This window comes from Hyla sarda, unplaced genomic scaffold (genome assembly GCF_029499605.1).
Source record: "Hyla sarda isolate aHylSar1 unplaced genomic scaffold, aHylSar1.hap1 scaffold_1184, whole genome shotgun sequence".
Lineage (NCBI taxonomy): Eukaryota > Metazoa > Chordata > Amphibia > Anura > Hylidae > Hyla > Hyla sarda.
This window is the reverse complement of record NW_026607807.1, coordinates 62452-87793: the sequence shown is the minus strand read 5'-3', so window position 1 is coordinate 87793 and position 25342 is coordinate 62452. Positions and strand designations below refer to the sequence as shown.

The 25342-nt window shown below is 45.9% G+C and overlaps 10 non-coding genes across 10 annotated transcripts; all 10 read right to left on the bottom strand.

The window, feature by feature from the left end:
- Window positions 1–3292: 3292 nt before the first annotated feature.
- On the bottom strand, window positions 3293–3483 carry LOC130302841 (U2 spliceosomal RNA). The gene has a single exon (XR_008852988.1). It is a non-coding gene; the product is annotated as a U2 spliceosomal RNA (small nuclear RNA).
- Window positions 3484–5588: 2105 nt separating this feature from the next.
- LOC130302840 (U2 spliceosomal RNA) lies at window positions 5589–5779 on the bottom strand. The gene has a single exon (XR_008852987.1). It is a non-coding gene; the product is annotated as a U2 spliceosomal RNA (small nuclear RNA).
- A 2081-nt stretch (window positions 5780–7860) lies between these two features.
- On the bottom strand, window positions 7861–8051 carry LOC130302839 (U2 spliceosomal RNA). Its single transcript, XR_008852986.1, has one exon. It is a non-coding gene; the product is annotated as a U2 spliceosomal RNA (small nuclear RNA).
- A 2089-nt stretch (window positions 8052–10140) lies between these two features.
- On the bottom strand, window positions 10141–10331 carry LOC130302838 (U2 spliceosomal RNA). The gene has a single exon (XR_008852985.1). It is a non-coding gene; the product is annotated as a U2 spliceosomal RNA (small nuclear RNA).
- A 2096-nt stretch (window positions 10332–12427) lies between these two features.
- LOC130302836 (U2 spliceosomal RNA) lies at window positions 12428–12618 on the bottom strand. Its single transcript, XR_008852983.1, has one exon. It is a non-coding gene; the product is annotated as a U2 spliceosomal RNA (small nuclear RNA).
- A 2094-nt stretch (window positions 12619–14712) lies between these two features.
- LOC130302835 (U2 spliceosomal RNA) lies at window positions 14713–14903 on the bottom strand. The gene has a single exon (XR_008852982.1). It is a non-coding gene; the product is annotated as a U2 spliceosomal RNA (small nuclear RNA).
- Window positions 14904–17008: 2105 nt separating this feature from the next.
- On the bottom strand, window positions 17009–17199 carry LOC130302834 (U2 spliceosomal RNA). The gene has a single exon (XR_008852981.1). It is a non-coding gene; the product is annotated as a U2 spliceosomal RNA (small nuclear RNA).
- A 2101-nt stretch (window positions 17200–19300) lies between these two features.
- Window positions 19301–19491, bottom strand: LOC130302833 (U2 spliceosomal RNA). The gene has a single exon (XR_008852980.1). It is a non-coding gene; the product is annotated as a U2 spliceosomal RNA (small nuclear RNA).
- Window positions 19492–21587: 2096 nt separating this feature from the next.
- LOC130302832 (U2 spliceosomal RNA) lies at window positions 21588–21778 on the bottom strand. Its single transcript, XR_008852979.1, has one exon. It is a non-coding gene; the product is annotated as a U2 spliceosomal RNA (small nuclear RNA).
- A 2090-nt stretch (window positions 21779–23868) lies between these two features.
- Window positions 23869–24059, bottom strand: LOC130302857 (U2 spliceosomal RNA). The gene has a single exon (XR_008853003.1). It is a non-coding gene; the product is annotated as a U2 spliceosomal RNA (small nuclear RNA).
- Between the last annotated feature and the right edge of the window lie 1283 nt (window positions 24060–25342).

The window sequence follows — 25342 nt, the reverse complement described above, 5'->3', positions numbered from 1 at the left end:
TCTCCATACACAGTTTCAATCTTCTTGACCTCCACCCCCTTTGCACATGTTATTTCACTTGTGGAGACCACTTTCTTATACTCCTGTTCAACCACCACACTTGTCTCCACAAAAGCCTCTTTAATCACATCCACCTGAGCAACAACATTTTTAACAATCGTACCACCTGCGCTCCTCCCGACTTCACATTCCCCCTCCACATTAGATTTTTCACCTCCATCCACACCTCCATCCACACCTGTGGCTTCTGAAAAAGACCTCCTTCCCATTCCCTGTTCATTGCTCTGTCCACCTTTACTTCCAGCCGCATCAGCATAACTCCTTCTCTTGTACCATAAGTGACATCCTCTTGCCAAATGGGAATTACTCCCACAAATATCACAAGTCTTTTCCTCAACGCAAAAACTTGTTTCATGCCCAGTCTTGCCACAGTTCCTACAAACAACACCCTTCACAGGACATGCGTCCTGCACGTGGCCATATGCTTGACATTTGCGGCAAAACTGAAGCTGCCCCTCATAAAAACAAAAACCACGCTCTCCTCCAATGGAAAAAACTTGAGGAATACTCTTAATTCCCTCCTCCATAGACTCATCCTTCTTGAACTTCACAACATATTTCCTTTTACAGTTAAAAAAACCATGTCTGTTCTTTAGTTTTCCAAAAAACTTCACTTCTTCACAATAACGATAAAGAAAATTTGTTACCATTGAGTCTGTAACTTTGGGATTGTACATATGTACGATGACCACTTTCTCTGTACTCAGAAACAAAGGCTCTACTTTAACTTTCCTCATAATATCCGGCTCATTCTTTCTCTTCATTCCTTCCAGGTCCTTGTAGACCCTCTGACAAATCTCGGAATTAACAAATGTAACATCATAAATACCCTGTCTAGGGAAATCTTGCATTGCAAATACATCTGTTACCTTTAGGTACTGGAGCCTGCGTAGAATCTCCAGCACAATCTGGTCCAGGCCAACCGTTCCCCGATGTTCCGTTGGGACGAAAATCCTGACCGTGTCTTCCATTCCGCGAATCCTCTCTCCTCCACTCATTTTTGCAGGCGATGAAACCCACTATCGCAACTCCGAAATAACCCAGGGCCCCCCGCAAAGAGGGCCCCGATCACCACCCCCTTCAACTCCTAACCCGCCCGGTAAACCGCACGGGATCGAAGCCAAAAGGCCGAGAAGCGATAACCGTGAAAGGGGCGGGCCCAACAAGGTCCCCTTCATGGGCACTATCACTGCTTGCTGTCAGGGAGGCTGCCAGACAATTTTCCATGCACACTCTGGGCTGGGGGGCAGTCAACCACCAGTACACACAGCAGAACCTAAACCCATACCATTATTGCTAAGCAGCAAGACAGGGGCCCATTGCACTCCCACGGGGCCTTTTTAAATGCAATCCATAACCCGGATTTGCCAGGAACCCTTCTTACTCCTCCTACTTGCATGTGACACTGGGCTTAGGATCTGCATAGGAAACACACACACAAGCACACACCTACCTTTGTTGCCTGCAGATGCCTCCTTGGCTGTCCCCAAACGGTATCAAACCAACACCCACGGGAAGCTGTAAGCATAGAGGACATGCCTGCACCCCATTGGACTTACCTGTGTGGGTTAAATCCGGGTTATTTGACAACCTATGGCGGTGATGGTTCTGCTCAGGCAGAGCAGTGCTGATGCTCCTCATAAAGCTGTCGCTGCTGTGAAGGTTCTAGGTGACATCACAATCCCTATGGTTACATACACAACAAAGCTGGGTTGTTGTTGTTTACACTCTGCAAGGCCTGTGGAAGTGAGTGACATCATAGCACTGTAGTTCTGAGGGTTCTAGATGGATGCAACAATCTCCTGTTGCTTCTATGAAGGCCATAATAGACGACATCACCAAACAGCTCCATAGTCACATACACAGCAAAGGAGAGATGTTGTTTACACCTAGTGATGTCAGTGGTATTGAGTGACATCACAGCACAGTGCTAAGGCTCCTGGGCCTGGACACAGCAGCGGCTGCAATATCTCAACGGAGAATACGTTTATATATATGTGTGTGTGTGCGCGTATATATATATATATATATATATATATATATATATATATTTCTCCGCCGAAATCACTTTTAAACCCATTTCCACCTTTTTTTCCCTTCTCTTCCTCTTACTTTTTTTTCACGTTTTTTTACGTTTTTCTCCTTTTCGCCTCTTTTCTGGGCGTATTATTCTTCTTTTTCTTCTTTTTTTTCGTCTAATGCATACCCCATCAGTGCAGCAATGCTTATTCAATACCGCCAGCAGATGGAGACACTGGGGGATAATTTTCTAAGGATTTATACTGATTTTTCCTGTCTGAATTTGTCGCACAGAAAGTTGCAGGCCAAATATGTGTGACATTTCTGCGACTTTAGCTTCTAGAGCATTTTTACAACATTATACATAGGTGCTGAATACATAAAAAGCGACTGTTCAGCGACAGACAAGTCGCATCGGCTGAAAGTAGGCCAGAATGTCAGTCCATGTTGGAGCAGGTTTAGATACAGTCTAAAGCATAGATCTCAAAGTCTGTGCACAGAATTTAGCAAGGGCCTCGCACCTTCTGATGCATCAGGTAGGTGCACTATAGCATAGCCTAACCCTCTGTACTTTGGTCTATATTGATGCGGGACATAGACAGCCAGCTGATGACCAATCCATTAGTGCAATGGATGGCTGGAAGCATTTGTCTTTGCCTTTGCAATACCACAGAAGCAATGCATGGTCAATGTACAGCAATGACACACCTGTGTGAACAGCCAGGAGACCCCCCCATGTTATGTTACATAGTTACATAGTTAGTACGGTCGAAAAAAGACATATGTCCATCAAGTTCAACCAGGGAATTAAGGGGTAGGGGTGTGGCGCGATATTGGGGAAGGGATGAGATTTTATATTTCTTCATAAGCATTAATCTTATTTTGTCAATTAGGAACATTCAGCACCCACCCGCTATCAAGGCAGCTGCCTATCATGTCATGCCCTACCTGCACAGGTGTGCTGGCTACTCAAATGATCCAATTAAGGAGGCCATTTAGTCAGCAGCAGCAGAAGTCCTGTGCCTGGACGCTCCAACAGCGGCCAGACACAAGCAGAAGCAGCAGAAGCAGCAGCAGCACCACCTTTTGTTTTTTGGCTGCAGCAGCAGCAGCAGCAGCAGCAGCAGCAGCAAGGCCCACAGGGCTGGCTAGCTGGCTAGCCAGCAAGCAGGTAGCAATGAAAGTAGGAATCTTTCTTTTTAACCCTGTAAGGGGGTGGTGCACTGTACCCGAAGATACTGCCATATCGGGTCAATGCATAGGGCGACGGAAGCAAGCTTCGAAATCGGCCCCCGTTCTCAAAAATCCATTTAATATATGGTCCCCAGATAGGGGACGTATCAGATATTAAACTGATAAGAACAGATACTACACTTGATCTTAGCCAAAAGGCCGAGAAGCGATAACCGTGAAAGGGGCGGGCCCAACAAGGTCCCCTTCATGGGCACTATCACTGCTTGCTGTCAGGGAGGCTGCCAGACAATTTTCCATGCACACTCTGGGCTGGGGGGCAGTCAACCACCAGTACACACAGCAGAACCTAAACCCATACCATTATTGCTAAGCAGCAAGACAGGGGCCCATTGCACTCCCACGGGGCCTTTTTAAATGCAATCCATAACCCGGATTTGCCAGGAACCCTTCTTACTCCTCCTACTTGCATGTGACACTGGGCTTAGGATCTGCATAGGAAACACACACACAAGCACACACCTACCTTTGTTGCCTGCAGATGCCTCCTTGGCTGTCCCCAAACGGTATCAAACCAACACCCACGGGAAGCTGTAAGCATAGAGGACATGCCTGCACCCCATTGGACTTACCTGTGTGGGTTAAATCCGGGTTATTTGACAACCTATGGCGGTGATGGTTCTGCTCAGGCAGAGCAGTGCTGATGCTCCTCATAAAGCTGTCGCTGCTGTGAAGGTTCTAGGTGACATCACAATCCCTATGGTTACATACACAACAAAGCTGGGTTGTTGTTGTTTACACTCTGCAAGGCCTGTGGAAGTGAGTGACATCATAGCACTGTAGTTCTGAGGGTTCTAGATGGATGCAACAATCTCCTGTTGCTTCTATGAAGGCCATAATAGACGACATCACCAAACAGCTCCATAGTCACATACACAGCAAAGGAGAGATGTTGTTTACACCTAGTGATGTCAGTGGTATTGAGTGACATCACAGCACAGTGCTAAGGCTCCTGGGCCTGGACACAGCAGCGGCTGCAATATCTCAACGGAGAATACGTTTATATATATGTGTGTGTGTGCGCGTATATATATATATATATATATATATATATATATATATATATATATATATTTCTCCGCCGAAATCACTTTTAAACCCATTTCCACCTTTTTTTCCCTTCTCTTCCTCTTACTTTTTTTTCACGTTTTTTTACGTTTTTCTCCTTTTCGCCTCTTTTCTGGGCGTATTATTCTTCTTTTTCTTCTTTTTTTTCGTCTAATGCATACCCCATCAGTGCAGCAATGCTTATTCAATACCGCCAGCAGATGGAGACACTGGGGGATAATTTTCTAAGGATTTATACTGATTTTTCCTGTCTGAATTTGTCGCACAGAAAGTTGCAGGCCAAATATGTGTGACATTTCTGCGACTTTAGCTTCTAGAGCATTTTTACAACATTATACATAGGTGCTGAATACATAAAAAGCGACTGTTCAGCGACAGACAAGTCGCATCGGCTGAAAGTAGGCCAGAATGTCAGTCCATGTTGGAGCAGGTTTAGATACAGTCTAAAGCATAGATCTCAAAGTCTGTGCACAGAATTTAGCAAGGGCCTCGCACCTTCTGATGCATCAGGTAGGTGCACTATAGCATAGCCTAACCCTCTGTACTTTGGTCTATATTGATGCGGGACATAGACAGCCAGCTGATGACCAATCCATTAGTGCAATGGATGGCTGGAAGCATTTGTCTTTGCCTTTGCAATACCACAGAAGCAATGCATGGTCAATGTACAGCAATGACACACCTGTGTGAACAGCCAGGAGACCCCCCCATGTTATGTTACATAGTTACATAGTTAGTACGGTCGAAAAAAGACATATGTCCATCAAGTTCAACCAGGGAATTAAGGGGTAGGGGTGTGGCGCGATATTGGGGAAGGGATGAGATTTTATATTTCTTCATAAGCATTAATCTTATTTTGTCAATTAGGAACATTCAGCACCCACCCGCTATCAAGGCAGCTGCCTATCATGTCATGCCCTACCTGCACAGGTGTGCTGGCTACTCAAATGATCCAATTAAGGAGGCCATTTAGTCAGCAGCAGCAGAAGTCCTGTGCCTGGACGCTCCAACAGCGGCCAGACACAAGCAGAAGCAGCAGAAGCAGCAGCAGCACCACCTTTTGTTTTTTGGCTGCAGCAGCAGCAGCAGCAGCAGCAGCAGCAGCAGCAAGGCCCACAGGGCTGGCTAGCTGGCTAGCCAGCAAGCAGGTAGCAATGAAAGTAGGAATCTTTCTTTTTAACCCTGTAAGGGGGTGGTGCACTGTACCCGAAGATACTGCCATATCGGGTCAATGCATAGGGCGACGGAAGCAAGCTTCGAAATCGGCCCCCGTTCTCAAAAATCCATTTAATATATGGTCCCCAGATAGGGGACGTATCAGATATTAAACTGATAAGAACAGATACTACACTTGATCTTAGCCAAAAGGCCGAGAAGCGATAACCGTGAAAGGGGCGGGCCCAACAAGGTCCCCTTCATGGGCACTATCACTGCTTGCTGTCAGGGAGGCTGCCAGACAATTTTCCATGCACACTCTGGGCTGGGGGGCAGTCAACCACCAGTACACACAGCAGAACCTAAACCCATACCATTATTGCTAAGCAGCAAGACAGGGGCCCATTGCACTCCCACGGGGCCTTTTTAAATGCAATCCATAACCCGGATTTGCCAGGAACCCTTCTTACTCCTCCTACTTGCATGTGACACTGGGCTTAGGATCTGCATAGGAAACACACACACAAGCACACACCTACCTTTGTTGCCTGCAGATGCCTCCTTGGCTGTCCCCAAACGGTATCAAACCAACACCCACGGGAAGCTGTAAGCATAGAGGACATGCCTGCACCCCATTGGACTTACCTGTGTGGGTTAAATCCGGGTTATTTGACAACCTATGGCGGTGATGGTTCTGCTCAGGCAGAGCAGTGCTGATGCTCCTCATAAAGCTGTCGCTGCTGTGAAGGTTCTAGGTGACATCACAATCCCTATGGTTACATACACAACAAAGCTGGGTTGTTGTTGTTTACACTCTGCAAGGCCTGTGGAAGTGAGTGACATCATAGCACTGTAGTTCTGAGGGTTCTAGATGGATGCAACAATCTCCTGTTGCTTCTATGAAGGCCATAATAGACGACATCACCAAACAGCTCCATAGTCACATACACAGCAAAGGAGAGATGTTGTTTACACCTAGTGATGTCAGTGGTATTGAGTGACATCACAGCACAGTGCTAAGGCTCCTGGGCCTGGACACAGCAGCGGCTGCAATATCTCAACGGAGAATACGTTTATATATATGTGTGTGTGTGCGCGTATATATATATATATATATATATATATATATATATATATATATATTTCTCCGCCGAAATCACTTTTAAACCCATTTCCACCTTTTTTTCCCTTCTCTTCCTCTTACTTTTTTTTCACGTTTTTTTACGTTTTTCTCCTTTTCGCCTCTTTTCTGGGCGTATTATTCTTCTTTTTCTTCTTTTTTTTCGTCTAATGCATACCCCATCAGTGCAGCAATGCTTATTCAATACCGCCAGCAGATGGAGACACTGGGGGATAATTTTCTAAGGATTTATACTGATTTTTCCTGTCTGAATTTGTCGCACAGAAAGTTGCAGGCCAAATATGTGTGACATTTCTGCGACTTTAGCTTCTAGAGCATTTTTACAACATTATACATAGGTGCTGAATACATAAAAAGCGACTGTTCAGCGACAGACAAGTCGCATCGGCTGAAAGTAGGCCAGAATGTCAGTCCATGTTGGAGCAGGTTTAGATACAGTCTAAAGCATAGATCTCAAAGTCTGTGCACAGAATTTAGCAAGGGCCTCGCACCTTCTGATGCATCAGGTAGGTGCACTATAGCATAGCCTAACCCTCTGTACTTTGGTCTATATTGATGCGGGACATAGACAGCCAGCTGATGACCAATCCATTAGTGCAATGGATGGCTGGAAGCATTTGTCTTTGCCTTTGCAATACCACAGAAGCAATGCATGGTCAATGTACAGCAATGACACACCTGTGTGAACAGCCAGGAGACCCCCCCCATGTTATGTTACATAGTTACATAGTTAGTACGGTCGAAAAAAGACATATGTCCATCAAGTTCAACCAGGGAATTAAGGGGTAGGGGTGTGGCGCGATATTGGGGAAGGGATGAGATTTTATATTTCTTCATAAGCATTAATCTTATTTTGTCAATTAGGAACATTCAGCACCCACCCGCTATCAAGGCAGCTGCCTATCATGTCATGCCCTACCTGCACAGGTGTGCTGGCTACTCAAATGATCCAATTAAGGAGGCCATTTAGTCAGCAGCAGCAGAAGTCCTGTGCCTGGACGCTCCAACAGCGGCCAGACACAAGCAGAAGCAGCAGAAGCAGCACCTTTTGTTTTTTGGCTGCAGCAGCAGCAGCAGCAGCAGCAAGGCCCACAGGGCTGGCTAGCTGGCTAGCCAGCAAGCAGGTAGCAATGAAAGTAGGAATCTTTCTTTTTAACCCTGTAAGGGGGTGGTGCACTGTACCCGAAGATACTGCCATATCGGGTCAATGCATAGGGCGACGGAAGCAAGCTTCGAAATCGGCCCCCGTTCTCAAAAATCCATTTAATATATGGTCCCCAGATAGGGGACGTATCAGATATTAAACTGATAAGAACAGATACTACACTTGATCTTAGCCAAAAGGCCGAGAAGCGATAACCGTGAAAGGGGCGGGCCCAACAAGGTCCCCTTCATGGGCACTATCACTGCTTGCTGTCAGGGAGGCTGCCAGACAATTTTCCATGCACACTCTGGGCTGGGGGGCAGTCAACCACCAGTACACACAGCAGAACCTAAACCCATACCATTATTGCTAAGCAGCAAGACAGGGGCCCATTGCACTCCCACGGGGCCTTTTTAAATGCAATCCATAACCCGGATTTGCCAGGAACCCTTCTTACTCCTCCTACTTGCATGTGACACTGGGCTTAGGATCTGCATAGGAAACACACACACAAGCACACACCTACCTTTGTTGCCTGCAGATGCCTCCTTGGCTGTCCCCAAACGGTATCAAACCAACACCCACGGGAAGCTGTAAGCATAGAGGACATGCCTGCACCCCATTGGACTTACCTGTGTGGGTTAAATCCGGGTTATTTGACAACCTATGGCGGTGATGGTTCTGCTCAGGCAGAGCAGTGCTGATGCTCCTCATAAAGCTGTCGCTGCTGTGAAGGTTCTAGGTGACATCACAATCCCTATGGTTACATACACAACAAAGCTGGGTTGTTGTTGTTTACACTCTGCAAGGCCTGTGGAAGTGAGTGACATCATAGCACTGTAGTTCTGAGGGTTCTAGATGGATGCAACAATCTCCTGTTGCTTCTATGAAGGCCATAATAGACGACATCACCAAACAGCTCCATAGTCACATACACAGCAAAGGAGAGATGTTGTTTACACCTAGTGATGTCAGTGGTATTGAGTGACATCACAGCACAGTGCTAAGGCTCCTGGGCCTGGACACAGCAGCGGCTGCAATATCTCAACGGAGAATACGTTTATATCTATGTGTGTGTGTGCGCATATATATATATATATATATATATATATATATATATATATATATATATATATATTTCTCCGCCGAAATCACTTTTAAACCCATTTCCACCTTTTTTTCCCTTCTCTTCCTCTTACTTTTTTTTCACGTTTTTTTACGTTTTTCTCCTTTTCGCCTCTTTTCTGGGCGTATTATTCTTCTTTTTCTTCTTTTTTTTCGTCTAATGCATACCCCATCAGTGCAGCAATGCTTATTCAATACCGCCAGCAGATGGAGACACTGGGGGATAATTTTCTAAGGATTTATACTGATTTTTCCTGTCTGAATTTGTCGCACAGAAAGTTGCAGGCCAAATATGTGTGACATTTCTGCGACTTTAGCTTCTAGAGCATTTTTACAACATTATACATAGGTGCTGAATACATAAAAAGCGACTGTTCAGCGACAGACAAGTCGCATCGGCTGAAAGTAGGCCAGAATGTCAGTCCATGTTGGAGCAGGTTTAGATACAGTCTAAAGCATAGATCTCAAAGTCTGTGCACAGAATTTAGCAAGGGCCTCGCACCTTCTGATGCATCAGGTAGGTGCACTATAGCATAGCCTAACCCTCTGTACTTTGGTCTATATTGATGCGGGACATAGACAGCCAGCTGATGACCAATCCATTAGTGCAATGGATGGCTGGAAGCATTTGTCTTTGCCTTTGCAATACCACAGAAGCAATGCATGGTCAATGTACAGCAATGACACACCTGTGTGAACAGCCAGGAGACCCCCCCATGTTATGTTACATAGTTACATAGTTAGTACGGTCGAAAAAAGACATATGTCCATCAAGTTCAACCAGGGAATTAAGGGGTAGGGGTGTGGCGCGATATTGGGGAAGGGATGAGATTTTATATTTCTTCATAAGCATTAATCTTATTTTGTCAATTAGGAACATTCAGCACCCACCCGCTATCAAGGCAGCTGCCTATCATGTCATGCCCTACCTGCACAGGTGTGCTGGCTACTCAAATGATCCAATTAAGGAGGCCATTTAGTCAGCAGCAGCAGAAGTCCTGTGCCTGGACGCTCCAACAGCGGCCAGACACAAGCAGAAGCAGCAGAAGCAGCAGCAGCACCACCTTTTGTTTTTTGGCTGCAGCAGCAGCAGCAGCAGCAGCAAGGCCCACAGGGCTGGCTAGCCAGCAAGCAGGTAGCAATGAAAGTAGGAATCTTTCTTTTTAACCCTGTAAGGGGGTGGTGCACTGTACCCGAAGATACTGCCATATCGGGTCAATGCATAGGGCGACGGAAGCAAGCTTCGAAATCGGCCCCCGTTCTCAAAAATCCATTTAATATATGGTCCCCAGATAGGGGACGTATCAGATATTAAACTGATAAGAACAGATACTACACTTGATCTTAGCCAAAAGGCCGAGAAGCGATAACCGTGAAAGGGGCGGGCCCAACAAGGTCCCCTTCATGGGCACTATCACTGCTTGCTGTCAGGGAGGCTGCCAGACAATTTTCCATGCACACTCTGGGCTGGGGGGCAGTCAACCACCAGTACACACAGCAGAACCTAAACCCATACCATTATTGCTAAGCAGCAAGACAGGGGCCCATTGCACTCCCACGGGGCCTTTTTAAATGCAATCCATAACCCGGATTTGCCAGGAACCCTTCTTACTCCTCCTACTTGCATGTGACACTGGGCTTAGGATCTGCATAGGAAACACACACACAAGCACACACCTACCTTTGTTGCCTGCAGATGCCTCCTTGGCTGTCCCCAAACGGTATCAAACCAACACCCACGGGAAGCTGTAAGCATAGAGGACATGCCTGCACCCCATTGGACTTACCTGTGTGGGTTAAATCCGGGTTATTTGACAACCTATGGCGGTGATGGTTCTGCTCAGGCAGAGCAGTGCTGATGCTCCTCATAAAGCTGTCGCTGCTGTGAAGGTTCTAGGTGACATCACAATCCCTATGGTTACATACACAACAAAGCTGGGTTGTTGTTGTTTACACTCTGCAAGGCCTGTGGAAGTGAGTGACATCATAGCACTGTAGTTCTGAGGGTTCTAGATGGATGCAACAATCTCCTGTTGCTTCTATGAAGGCCATAATAGACGACATCACCAAACAGCTCCATAGTCACATACACAGCAAAGGAGAGATGTTGTTTACACCTAGTGATGTCAGTGGTATTGAGTGACATCACAGCACAGTGCTAAGGCTCCTGGGCCTGGACACAGCAGCGGCTGCAATATCTCAACGGAGAATACGTTTATATATATGTGTGTGTGTGCGCGTATATATATATATATATATATATATATATATATATATATATATATATATATCTCCGCCGAAATCACTTTTAAACCCATTTCCACCTTTTTTTCCCTTCTCTTCCTCTTACTTTTTTTTCACGTTTTTTTACGTTTTTCTCCTTTTCGCCTCTTTTCTGGGCGTATTATTCTTCTTTTTCTTCTTTTTTTTCGTCTAATGCATACCCCATCAGTGCAGCAATGCTTATTCAATACCGCCAGCAGATGGAGACACTGGGGGATAATTTTCTAAGGATTTATACTGATTTTTCCTGTCTGAATTTGTCGCACAGAAAGTTGCAGGCCAAATATGTGTGACATTTCTGCGACTTTAGCTTCTAGAGCATTTTTACAACATTATACATAGGTGCTGAATACATAAAAAGCGACTGTTCAGCGACAGACAAGTCGCATCGGCTGAAAGTAGGCCAGAATGTCAGTCCATGTTGGAGCAGGTTTAGATACAGTCTAAAGCATAGATCTCAAAGTCTGTGCACAGAATTTAGCAAGGGCCTCGCACCTTCTGATGCATCAGGTAGGTGCACTATAGCATAGCCTAACCCTCTGTACTTTGGTCTATATTGATGCGGGACATAGACAGCCAGCTGATGACCAATCCATTAGTGCAATGGATGGCTGGAAGCATTTGTCTTTGCCTTTGCAATACCACAGAAGCAATGCATGGTCAATGTACAGCAATGACACACCTGTGTGAACAGCCAGGAGACCCCCCCATGTTATGTTACATAGTTACATAGTTAGTACGGTCGAAAAAAGACATATGTCCATCAAGTTCAACCAGGGAATTAAGGGGTAGGGGTGTGGCGCGATATTGGGGAAGGGATGAGATTTTATATTTCTTCATAAGCATTAATCTTATTTTGTCAATTAGGAACATTCAGCACCCACCCGCTATCAAGGCAGCTGCCTATCATGTCATGCCCTACCTGCACAGGTGTGCTGGCTACTCAAATGATCCAATTAAGGAGGCCATTTAGTCAGCAGCAGCAGAAGTCCTGTGCCTGGACGCTCCAACAGCGGCCAGACACAAGCAGAAGCAGCAGAAGCAGCAGCAGCACCACCTTTTGTTTTTTGGCTGCAGCAGCAGCAGCAGCAGCAGCAGCAAGGCCCACAGGGCTGGCTAGCTGGCTAGCCAGCAAGCAGGTAGCAATGAAAGTAGGAATCTTTCTTTTTAACCCTGTAAGGGGGTGGTGCACTGTACCCGAAGATACTGCCATATCGGGTCAATGCATAGGGCGACGGAAGCAAGCTTCGAAATCGGCCCCCGTTCTCAAAAATCCATTTAATATATGGTCCCCAGATAGGGGACGTATCAGATATTAAACTGATAAGAACAGATACTACACTTGATCTTAGCCAAAAGGCCGAGAAGCGATAACCGTGAAAGGGGCGGGCCCAACAAGGTCCCCTTCATGGGCACTATCACTGCTTGCTGTCAGGGAGGCTGCCAGACAATTTTCCATGCACACTCTGGGCTGGGGGGCAGTCAACCACCAGTACACACAGCAGAACCTAAACCCATACCATTATTGCTAAGCAGCAAGACAGGGGCCCATTGCACTCCCACGGGGCCTTTTTAAATGCAATCCATAACCCGGATTTGCCAGGAACCCTTCTTACTCCTCCTACTTGCATGTGACACTGGGCTTAGGATCTGCATAGGAAACACACACACAAGCACACACCTACCTTTGTTGCCTGCAGATGCCTCCTTGGCTGTCCCCAAACGGTATCAAACCAACACCCACGGGAAGCTGTAAGCATAGAGGACATGCCTGCACCCCATTGGACTTACCTGTGTGGGTTAAATCCGGGTTATTTGACAACCTATGGCGGTGATGGTTCTGCTCAGGCAGAGCAGTGCTGATGCTCCTCATAAAGCTGTCGCTGCTGTGAAGGTTCTAGGTGACATCACAATCCCTATGGTTACATACACAACAAAGCTGGGTTGTTGTTGTTTACACTCTGCAAGGCCTGTGGAAGTGAGTGACATCATAGCACTGTAGTTCTGAGGGTTCTAGATGGATGCAACAATCTCCTGTTGCTTCTATGAAGGCCATAATAGACGACATCACCAAACAGCTCCATAGTCACATACACAGCAAAGGAGAGATGTTGTTTACACCTAGTGATGTCAGTGGTATTGAGTGACATCACAGCACAGTGCTAAGGCTCCTGGGCCTGGACACAGCAGCGGCTGCAATATCTCAACGGAGAATACGTTTATATATATGTGTGTGTGTGCGCGTATATATATATATATATATATATATATATATATATATATATATATATATTTCTCCGCCGAAATCACTTTTAAACCCATTTCCACCTTTTTTTCCCTTCTCTTCCTCTTACTTTTTTTTCACGTTTTTTTACGTTTTTCTCCTTTTCGCCTCTTTTCTGGGCGTATTATTCTTCTTTTTCTTCTTTTTTTTCGTCTAATGCATACCCCATCAGTGCAGCAATGCTTATTCAATACCGCCAGCAGATGGAGACACTGGGGGATAATTTTCTAAGGATTTATACTGATTTTTCCTGTCTGAATTTGTCGCACAGAAAGTTGCAGGCCAAATATGTGTGACATTTCTGCGACTTTAGCTTCTAGAGCATTTTTACAACATTATACATAGGTGCTGAATACATAAAAAGCGACTGTTCAGCGACAGACAAGTCGCATCGGCTGAAAGTAGGCCAGAATGTCAGTCCATGTTGGAGCAGGTTTAGATACAGTCTAAAGCATTGATCTCAAAGTCTGTGCACAGAATTTAGCAAGGGCCTCGCACCTTCTGATGCATCAGGTAGGTGCACTATAGCATAGCCTAACCCTCTGTACTTTGGTCTATATTGATGCGGGACATAGACAGCCAGCTGATGACCAATCCATTAGTGCAATGGATGGCTGGAAGCATTTGTCTTTGCCTTTGCAATACCACAGAAGCAATGCATGGTCAATGTACAGCAATGACACACCTGTGTGAACAGCCAGGAGACCCCCCCATGTTATGTTACATAGTTACATAGTTAGTACGGTCGAAAAAAGACATATGTCCATCAAGTTCAACCAGGGAATTAAGGGGTAGGGGTGTGGCGCGATATTGGGGAAGGGATGAGATTTTATATTTCTTCATAAGCATTAATCTTATTTTGTCAATTAGGAACATTCAGCACCCACCCGCTATCAAGGCAGCTGCCTATCATGTCATGCCCTACCTGCACAGGTGTGCTGGCTACTCAAATGATCCAATTAAGGAGGCCGTTTAGTCAGCAGCAGCAGAAGTCCTGTGCCTGGACGCTCCAACAGCGGCCAGACACAAGCAGAAGCAGCAGAAGCAGCAGCAGCACCACCTTTTGTTTTTTGGCTGCAGCAGCAGCAGCAGCAGCAGCAGCAGCAGCAAGGCCCACAGGGCTGGCTAGCCAGCAAGCAGGTAGCAATGAAAGTAGGAATCTTTCTTTTTAACCCTGTAAGGGGGTGGTGCACTGTACCCGAAGATACTGCCATATCGGGTCAATGCATAGGGCGACGGAAGCAAGCTTCGAAATCGGCCCCCGTTCTCAAAAATCCATTTAATATATGGTCCCCAGATAGGGGACGTATCAGATATTAAACTGATAAGAACAGATACTACACTTGATCTTAGCCAAAAGGCCGAGAAGCGATAACCGTGAAAGGGGCGGGCCCAACAAGGTCCCCTTCATGGGCACTATCACTGCTTGCTGTCAGGGAGGCTGCCAGACAATTTTCCATGCACACTCTGGGCTGGGGGGCAGTCAACCACCAGTACACACAGCAGAACCTAAACCCATACCATTATTGCTAAGCAGCAAGACAGGGGCCCATTGCACTCCCACGGGGCCTTTTTAAATGCAATCCATAACCCGGATTTGCCAGGAACCCTTCTTACTCCTCCTACTTGCATGTGACACTGGGCTTAGGATCTGCATAGGAAACACACACACAAGCACACACCTACCTTTGTTGCCTGCAGATGCCTCCTTGGCTGTCCCCAAACGGTATCAAACCAACACCCACGGGAAGCTGTAAGCATAGAGGACATGCCTGCACCCCATTGGACTTACCTGTGTGGGTTAAATCCGGGTTATTTGACAACCTATGGCGGTGATGGTTCTGCTCAGGCAGAGCAGTGCTGATGCTCCTCATAAAGCTGTCGCTGCTGTGAAGGTTCTAGGTGACATCACAATCCCTATGGTTACATACACAACAAAGCTGGGTTGTTGTTGTTTACACTCTGCAAGGCCTGTGGAAGTGAGTGACATCTTAGCACTGTAGTTCTGAGGGTTCTAGATGGATGCAACAATCTCCTGTTGCTTCTATGAAGGCCATAATAGACGACATCACCAAACAGCTCCATAGTCACATACACAGCAAAGGAGAGATGTTGTTTACACCTAGTGATGTCAGTGGTATTGAGTGACATCACAGCACAGTGCTAAGGCTCCTGGGCCTGGACACAGCAGCGGCTGCAATATCTCAACGGAGAATACGTTTATATATATGTGTGTGTGTGCGCGTATATATATATATATATATATATATATATATATATATATATATATATATTTCTCCGCCGAAATCACTTTTAAACCCATTTCCACCTTTTTTTCCCTTCTCTTCCTCTTACTTTTTTTTCACGTTTTTTTACGTTTTTCTCCTTTTCGCCTCTTTTCTGGGCGTATTATTCTTCTTTTTCTTCTTTTTTTTCGTCTAATGCATACCCCATCAGTGCAGCAATGCTTATTCAATACCGCCAGCAGATGGAGACACTGGGGGATAATTTTCTAAGGATTTATACTGATTTTTCCTGTCTGAATTTGTCGCACAGAAAGTTGCAGGCCAAATATGTGTGACATTTCTGCGACTTTAGCTTCTAGAGCATTTTTACAACATTATACATAGGTGCTGAATACATAAAAAGCGACTGTTCAGCGACAGACAAGTCGCATCGGCTGAAAGTAGGCCAGAATGTCAGTCCATGTTGGAGCAGGTTTAGATACAGTCTAAAGCATAGATCTCAAAGTCTGTGCACAGAATTTAGCAAGGGCCTCGCACCTTCTGATGCATCAGGTAGGTGCACTATAGCATAGCCTAACCCTCTGTACTTTGGTCTATATTGATGCGGGACATAGACAGCCAGCTGATGACCAATCCATTAGTGCAATGGATGGCTGGAAGCATTTGTCTTTGCCTTTGCAATACCACAGAAGCAATGCATGGTCAATGTACAGCAATGACACACCTGTGTGAACAGCCAGGAGACCCCCCCATGTTATGTTACATAGTTACATAGTTAGTACGGTCGAAAAAAGACATATGTCCATCAAGTTCAACCAGGGAATTAAGGGGTAGGGGTGTGGCGCGATATTGGGGAAGGGATGAGATTTTATATTTCTTCATAAGCATTAATCTTATTTTGTCAATTAGGAACATTCAGCACCCACCCGCTATCAAGGCAGCTGCCTATCATGTCATGCCCTACCTGCACAGGTGTGCTGGCTACTCAAATGATCCAATTAAGGAGGCCATTTAGTCAGCAGCAGCAGAAGTCCTGTGCCTGGACGCTCCAACAGCGGCCAGACACAAGCAGAAGCAGCAGAAGCAGCAGCAGCACCACCTTTTGTTTTTTGGCTGCAGCAGCAGCAGCAGCAGCAGCAGCAGCAGCAGCAAGGCCCACAGGGCTGGCTAGCTGGCTAGCCAGCAAGCAGGTAGCAATGAAAGTAGGAATCTTTCTTTTTAACCCTGTAAGGGGGTGGTGCACTGTACCCGAAGATACTGCCATATCGGGTCAATGCATAGGGCGACGGAAGCAAGCTTCGAAATCGGCCCCCGTTCTCAAAAATCCATTTAATATATGGTCCCCAGATAGGGGACGTATCAGATATTAAACTGATAAGAACAGATACTACACTTGATCTTAGCCAAAAGGCCGAGAAGCGATAACCGTGAAAGGGGCGGGCCCAACAAGGTCCCCTTCATGGGCACTATCACTGCTTGCTGTCAGGGAGGCTGCCAGACAATTTTCCATGCACACTCTGGGCTGGGGGGCAGTCAACCACCAGTACACACAGCAGAACCTAAACCCATACCATTATTGCTAAGCAGCAAGACAGGGGCCCATTGCACTCCCACGGGGCCTTTTTAAATGCAATCCATAACCCGGATTTGCCAGGAACCCTTCTTACTCCTCCTACTTGCATGTGACACTGGGCTTAGGATCTGCATAGGAAACACACACACAAGCACACACCTACCTTTGTTGCCTGCAGATGCCTCCTTGGCTGTCCCCAAACGGTATCAAACCAACACCCACGGGAAGCTGTAAGCATAGAGGACATGCCTGCACCCCATTGGACTTACCTGTGTGGGTTAAATCCGGGTTATTTGACAACCTATGGCGGTGATGGTTCTGCTCAGGCAGAGCAGTGCTGATGCTCCTCATAAAGCTGTCGCTGCTGTGAAGGTTCTAGGTGACATCACAATCCCTATGGTTACATACACAACAAAGCTGGGTTGTTGTTGTTTACACTCTGCAAGGCCTGTGGAAGTGAGTGACATCATAGCACTGTAGTTCTGAGGGTTCTAGATGGATGCAACAATCTCCTGTTGCTTCTATGAAGGCCATAATAGACGACATCACCAAACAGCTCCATAGTCACATACACAGCAAAGGAGAGATGTTGTTTACACCTAGTGATGTCAGTGGTATTGAGTGACATCACAGCACAGTGCTAAGGCTCCTGGGCCTGGACACAGCAGCGGCTGCAATATCTCAACGGAGAATACGTTTATATATATGTGTGTGTGTGCGCGTATATATATATATATATATATATATATATATATATATATATATATATATATTTCTCCGCCGAAATCACTTTTAAACCCATTTCCACCTTTTTTTCCCTTCTCTTCCTCTTACTTTTTTTTCACGTTTTTTTACGTTTTTCTCCTTTTCGCCTCTTTTCTGGGCGTATTATTCTTCTTTTTCTTCTTTTTTTTCGTCTAATGCATACCCCATCAGTGCAGCAATGCTTATTCAATACCGCCAGCAGATGGAGACACTGGGGGATAATTTTCTAAGGATTTATACTGATTTTTCCTGTATGAATTTGTCGCACAGAAAGTTGCAGGCCAAATATGTGTGACATTTCTGCGACTTTAGCTTCTAGAGCATTTTTACAACATTATACATAGGTGCTGAATACATAAAAAGCGACTGTTCAGCGACAGACAAGTCGCATCGGCTGAAAGTAGGCCAGAATGTCAGTCCATGTTGGAGCAGGTTTAGATACAGTCTAAAGCATAGATCTCAAAGTCTGTGCACAGAATTTAGCAAGGGCCTCGCACCTTCTGATGCATCAGGTAGGTGCACTATAGCATAGCCTAACCCTCTGTACTTTGGTCTATATTGATGCGGGACATAGACAGCCAGCTGATGACCAATCCATTAGTGCAATGGATGGCTGGAAGCATTTGTCTTTGCCTTTGCAATACCACAGAAGCAATGCATGGTCAATGTACAGCAATGACACACCTGTGTGAACAGCCAGGAGACCCCCCCATGTTATGTTACATAGTTACATAGTTAGTACGGTCGAAAAAAGACATATGTCCATCAAGTTCAACCAGGGAATTAAGGGGTAGGGGTGTGGCGCGATATTGGGGAAGGGATGAGATTTTATATTTCTTCATAAGCATTAATCTTATTTTGTCAATTAGGAACATTCAGCACCCACCCGCTATCAAGGCAGCTGCCTATCATGTCATGCCCTACCTGCACAGGTGTGCTGGCTACTCAAATGATCCAATTAAGGAGGCCGTTTAGTCAGCAGCAGCAGAAGTCCTGTGCCTGGACGCTCCAACAGCGGCCAGACACAAGCAGAAGCAGCAGAAGCAGCAGCAGCACCACCTTTTGTTTTTTGGCTGCAGCAGCAGCAGCAGCAGCAGCAGCAGCAAGGCCCACAGGGCTGGCTAGCTGGCTAGCCAGCAAGCAGGTAGCAATGAAAGTAGGAATCTTTCTTTTTAACCCTGTAAGGGGGTGGTGCACTGTACCCGAAGATACTGCCATATCGGGTCAATGCATAGGGCGACGGAAGCAAGCTTCGAAATCGGCCCCCGTTCTCAAAAATCCATTTAATATATGGTCCCCAGATAGGGGACGTATCAGATATTAAACTGATAAGAACAGATACTACACTTGATCTTAGCCAAAAGGCCGAGAAGCGATAACCGTGAAAGGGGCGGGCCCAACAAGGTCCCCTTCATGGGCACTATCACTGCTTGCTGTCAGGGAGGCTGCCAGACAATTTTCCATGCACACTCTGGGCTGGGGGGCAGTCAACCACCAGTACACACAGCAGAACCTAAACCCATACCATTATTGCTAAGCAGCAAGACAGGGGCCCATTGCACTCCCACGGGGCCTTTTTAAATGCAATCCATAACCCGGATTTGCCAGGAACCCTTCTTACTCCTCCTACTTGCATGTGACACTGGGCTTAGGATCTGCATAGGAAACACACACACAAGCACACACCTACCTTTGTTGCCTGCAGATGCCTCCTTGGCTGTCCCCAAACGGTATCAAACCAACACCCACGGGAAGCTGTAAGCATAGAGGACATGCCTGCACCCCATTGGACTTACCTGTGTGGGTTAAATCCGGGTTATTTGACAACCTATGGCGGTGATGGTTCTGCTCAGGCAGAGCAGTGCTGATGCTCCTCATAAAGCTGTCGCTGCTGTGAAGGTTCTAGGTGACATCACAATCCCTATGGTTACATACACAACAAAGCTGGGTTGTTGTTGTTTACACTCTGCAAGGCCTGTGGAAGTGAGTGACATCATAGCACTGTAGTTCTGAGGGTTCTAGATGGATGCAACAATCTCCTGTTGCTTCTATGAAGGCCATAATAGACGACATCACCAAACAGCTCCATAGTCACATACACAGCAAAGGAGAGATGTTGTTTACACCTAGTGATGTCAGTGGTATTGAGTGACATCACAGCACAGTGCTAAGGCTCCTGGGCCTGGACACAGCAGCGGCTGCAATATCTCAACGGAGAATACGTTTATATATATGTGTGTGTGTGCGCGTATATATATATATATATATATATATATATATATATATATATATATATATTTCTCCGCCGAAATCACTTTTAAACCCATTTCCACCTTTTTTTCCCTTCTCTTCCTCTTACTTTTTTTTCACGTTTTTTTACGTTTTTCTCCTTTTCGCCTCTTTTCTGGGCGTATTATTCTTCTTTTTCTTCTTTTTTTTCGTCTAATGCATACCCCATCAGTGCAGCAATGCTTATTCAATACCGCCAGCAGATGGAGACACTGGGGGATAATTTTCTAAGGATTTATACTGATTTTTCCTGTCTGAATTTGTCGCACAGAAAGTTGCAGGCCAAATATGTGTGACATTTCTGCGACTTTAGCTTCTAGAGCATTTTTACAACATTATACATAGGTGCTGAATACATAAAAAGCGACTGTTCAGCGACAGACAAGTCGCATCGGCTGAAAGTAGGCCAGAATGTCAGTCCATGTTGGAGCAGGTTTAGATACAGTCTAAAGCATAGATCTCAAAGTCTGTGCACAGAATTTAGCAAGGGCCTCGCACCTTCTGATGCATCAGGTAGGTGCACTATAGCATAGCCTAACCCTCTGTACTTTGGTCTATATTGATGCGGGACATAGACAGCCAGCTGATGACCAATCCATTAGTGCAATGGATGGCTGGAAGCATTTGTCTTTGCCTTTGCAATACCACAGAAGCAATGCATGGTCAATGTACAGCAATGACACACCTGTGTGAACAGCCAGGAGACCCCCCCATGTTATGTTACATAGTTACATAGTTAGTACGGTCGAAAAAAGACATATGTCCATCAAGTTCAACCAGGGAATTAAGGGGTAGGGGTGTGGCGCGATATTGGGGAAGGGATGAGATTTTATATTTCTTCATAAGCATTAATCTTATTTTGTCAATTAGGAACATTCAGCACCCACCCGCTATCAAGGCAGCTGCCTATCATGTCATGCCCTACCTGCACAGGTGTGCTGGCTACTCAAATGATCCAATTAAGGAGGCCATTTAGTCAGCAGCAGCAGAAGTCCTGTGCCTGGACGCTCCAACAGCGGCCAGACACAAGCAGAAGCAGCAGAAGCAGCAGCAGCACCACCTTTTGTTTTTTGGCTGCAGCAGCAGCAGCAGCAGCAGCAGCAAGGCCCACAGGGCTGGCTAGCTGGCTAGCCAGCAAGCAGGTAGCAATGAAAGTAGGAATCTTTCTTTTTAACCCTGTAAGGGGGTGGTGCACTGTACCCGAAGATACTGCCATATCGGGTCAATGCATAGGGCGACGGAAGCAAGCTTCGAAATCGGCCCCCGTTCTCAAAAATCCATTTAATATATGGTCCCCAGATAGGGGACGTATCAGATATTAAACTGATAAGAACAGATACTACACTTGATCTTAGCCAAAAGGCCGAGAAGCGATAACCGTGAAAGGGGCGGGCCCAACAAGGTCCCCTTCATGGGCACTATCACTGCTTGCTGTCAGGGAGGCTGCCAGACAATTTTCCATGCACACTCTGGGCTGGGGGGCAGTCAACCACCAGTACACACAGCAGAACCTAAACCCATACCATTATTGCTAAGCAGCAAGACAGGGGCCCATTGCACTCCCACGGGGCCTTTTTAAATGCAATCCATAACCCGGATTTGCCAGGAACCCTTCTTACTCCTCCTACTTGCATGTGACACTGGGCTTAGGATCTGCATAGGAAACACACACACAAGCACACACCTACCTTTGTTGCCTGCAGATGCCTCCTTGGCTGTCCCCAAACGGTATCAAACCAACACCCACGGGAAGCTGTAAGCATAGAGGACATGCCTGCACCCCATTGGACTTACCTGTGTGGGTTAAATCCGGGTTATTTGACAACCTATGGCGGTGATGGTTCTGCTCAGGCAGAGCAGTGCTGATGCTCCTCATAAAGCTGTCGCTGCTGTGAAGGTTCTAGGTGACATCACAATCCCTATGGTTACATACACAACAAAGCTGGGTTGTTGTTGTTTACACTCTGCAAGGCCTGTGGAAGTGAGTGACATCATAGCACTGTAGTTCTGAGGGTTCTAGATGGATGCAACAATCTCCTGTTGCTTCTATGAAGGCCATAATAGACGACATCACCAAACAGCTCCATAGTCACATACACAGCAAAGGAGAGATGTTGTTTACACCTAGTGATGTCAGTGGTATTGAGTGACATCACAGCACAGTGCTAAGGCTCCTGGGCCTGGACACAGCAGCGGCTGCAATATCTCAACGGAGAATACGTTTATATATATGTGTGTGTGTGCGCGTATATATATATATATATATATATATATATATATATATATATATTTCTCCGCCGAAATCACTTTTAAACCCATTTCCACCTTTTTTTCCCTTCTCTTCCTCTTACTTTTTTTTCACGTTTTTTTACGTTTTTCTCCTTTTCGCCTCTTTTCTGGGCGTATTATTCTTCTTTTTCTTCTTTTTTTTCGTCTAATGCATACCCCATCAGTGCAGCAATGCTTATTCAATACCGCCAGCAGATGGAGACACTGGGGGATAATTTTCTAAGGATTTATACTGATTTTTCCTGTCTGAATTTGTCGCACAGAAAGTTGCAGGCCAAATATGTGTGACATTTCTGCGACTTTAGCTTCTAGAGCATTTTTACAACATTATACATAGGTGCTGAATACATAAAAAGCGACTGTTCAGCGACAGACAAGTCGCATCGGCTGAAAGTAGGCCAGAATGTCAGTCCATGTTGGAGCAGGTTTAGATACAGTCTAAAGCATAGATCTCAAAGTCTGTGCACAGAATTTAGCAAGGGCCTCGCACCTTCTGATGCATCAGGTAGGTGCACTATAGCATAGCCTAACCCTCTGTACTTTGGTCTATATTGATGCGGGACATAGACAGCCAGCTGATGACCAATCCATTAGTGCAATGGATGGCTGGAAGCATTTGTCTTTGCCTTTGCAATACCACAGAAGCAATGCATGGTCAATGTACAGCAATGACACACCTGTGTGAACAGCCAGGAGACCCCCCCATGTTATGTTACATAGTTACATAGTTAGTACGGTCGAAAAAAGTCATATGTCCATCAAGTTCAACCAGGGAATTAAGGGGTAGGGGTGTGGCGCGATATTGGGGAAGGGATGAGATTTTATATTTCTTCATAAGCATTAATCTTATTTTGTCAATTAGGAACATTCAGCACCCACCCGCTATCAAGGCAGCTGCCTATCATGTCATGCCCTACCTGCACAGGTGTGCTGGCTACTCAAATGATCCAATTAAGGAGGCCATTTAGTCAGCAGCAGCAGAAGTCCTGTGCCTGGACGCTCCAACAGCGGCCAGACACAAGCAGAAGCAGCAGAAGCAGCAGCAGCACCACCTTTTGTTTTTTGGCTGCAGCAGCAGCAGCAGCAGCAGCAGCAAGGCCCACAGGGCTGGCTAGCTGGCTAGCCAGCAAGCAGGTAGCAATGAAAGTAGGAATCTTTCTTTTTAACCCTGTAAGGGGGTGGTGCACTGTACCCGAAGATACTGCCATATCGGGTCAATGCATAGGGCGACGGAAGCAAGCTTCAAAATCGGCCCCCGTTCTCAAAAATCCATTTAATATATGGTCCCCAGATAGGGGACGTATCAGATATTAAACTGATAAGAACAGATACTACACTTGATCTTAGCCAAAAGGCCGAGAAGCGCGATAACCGTGAAAGGGGCGGGCCCAACAAGGTCCCCTTCATGGGCACTATCACTGCTTGCTGTCAGGGAGGCTGCCAGACAATTTTCCATGCACACTCTGGGCTGGGGGGCAGTCAACCACCAGTACACACAGCAGAACCTAAACCCATACCATTATTGCTAAGCAGCAAGACAGGGGCCCATTGCACTCCCACGGGGCCTTTTTAAATGCAATCCATAACCCGGATTTGCCAGGAACCCTTCTTACTCCTCCTACTTGCATGTGACACTGGGCTTAGGATCTGCATAGGAAACACACACACAAGCACACACCTACCTTTGTTGCCTGCAGATGCCTCCTTGGCTGTCCCCAAACGGTATCAAACCAACACCCACGGGAAGCTGTAAGCATAGAGGACATGCCTGCACCCCATTGGACTTACCTGTGTGGGTTAAATCCGGGTTATTTGACAACCTATGGCGGTGATGGTTCTGCTCAGGCAGAGCAGTGCTGATGCTCCTCATAAAGCTGTCGCTGCTGTGAAGGTTCTAGGTGACATCACAATCCCTATGGTTACATACACAACAAAGCTGGGTTGTTGTTGTTTACACTCTGCAAGGCCTGTGGAAGTGAGTGACATCATAGCACTGTAGTTCTGAGGGTTCTAGATGGATGCAACAATCTCCTGTTGCTTCTATGAAGGCCATAATAGACGACATCACCAAACAGCTCCATAGTCACATACACAGCAAAGGAGAGATGTTGTTTACACCTAGTGATGTCAGTGGTATTGAGTGACATCACAGCACAGTGCTAAGGCTCCTGGGCCTGGACACAGCAGCGGCTGCAATATCTCAACGGAGAATACGTTTATATATATGTGTGTGTGTGCGCGTATATATATATATATATATATATATATATATATATATATATATATATTCTCCGCCGAAATCACTTTTAAACCCATTTCCACCTTTTTTTCCCTTCTCTTCCTCTTACTTTTTTTTCACGTTTTTTTACGTTTTTCTCCTTTTCGCCTCTTTTCTGGGCGTATTATTCTTCTTTTTCTTCTTTTTTTTCGTCTAATGCATACCCCATCAGTGCAGCAATGCTTATTCAATACCGCCAGCAGATGGAGACACTGGGGGATAATTTTCTAAGGATTTATACTGATTTTTCCTGTCTGAATTTGTCGCACAGAAAGTTGCAGGCCAAATATGTGTGACATTTCTGCGACTTTAGCTTCTAGAGCATTTTTACAACATTATACATAGGTGCTGAATACATAAAAAGCGACTGTT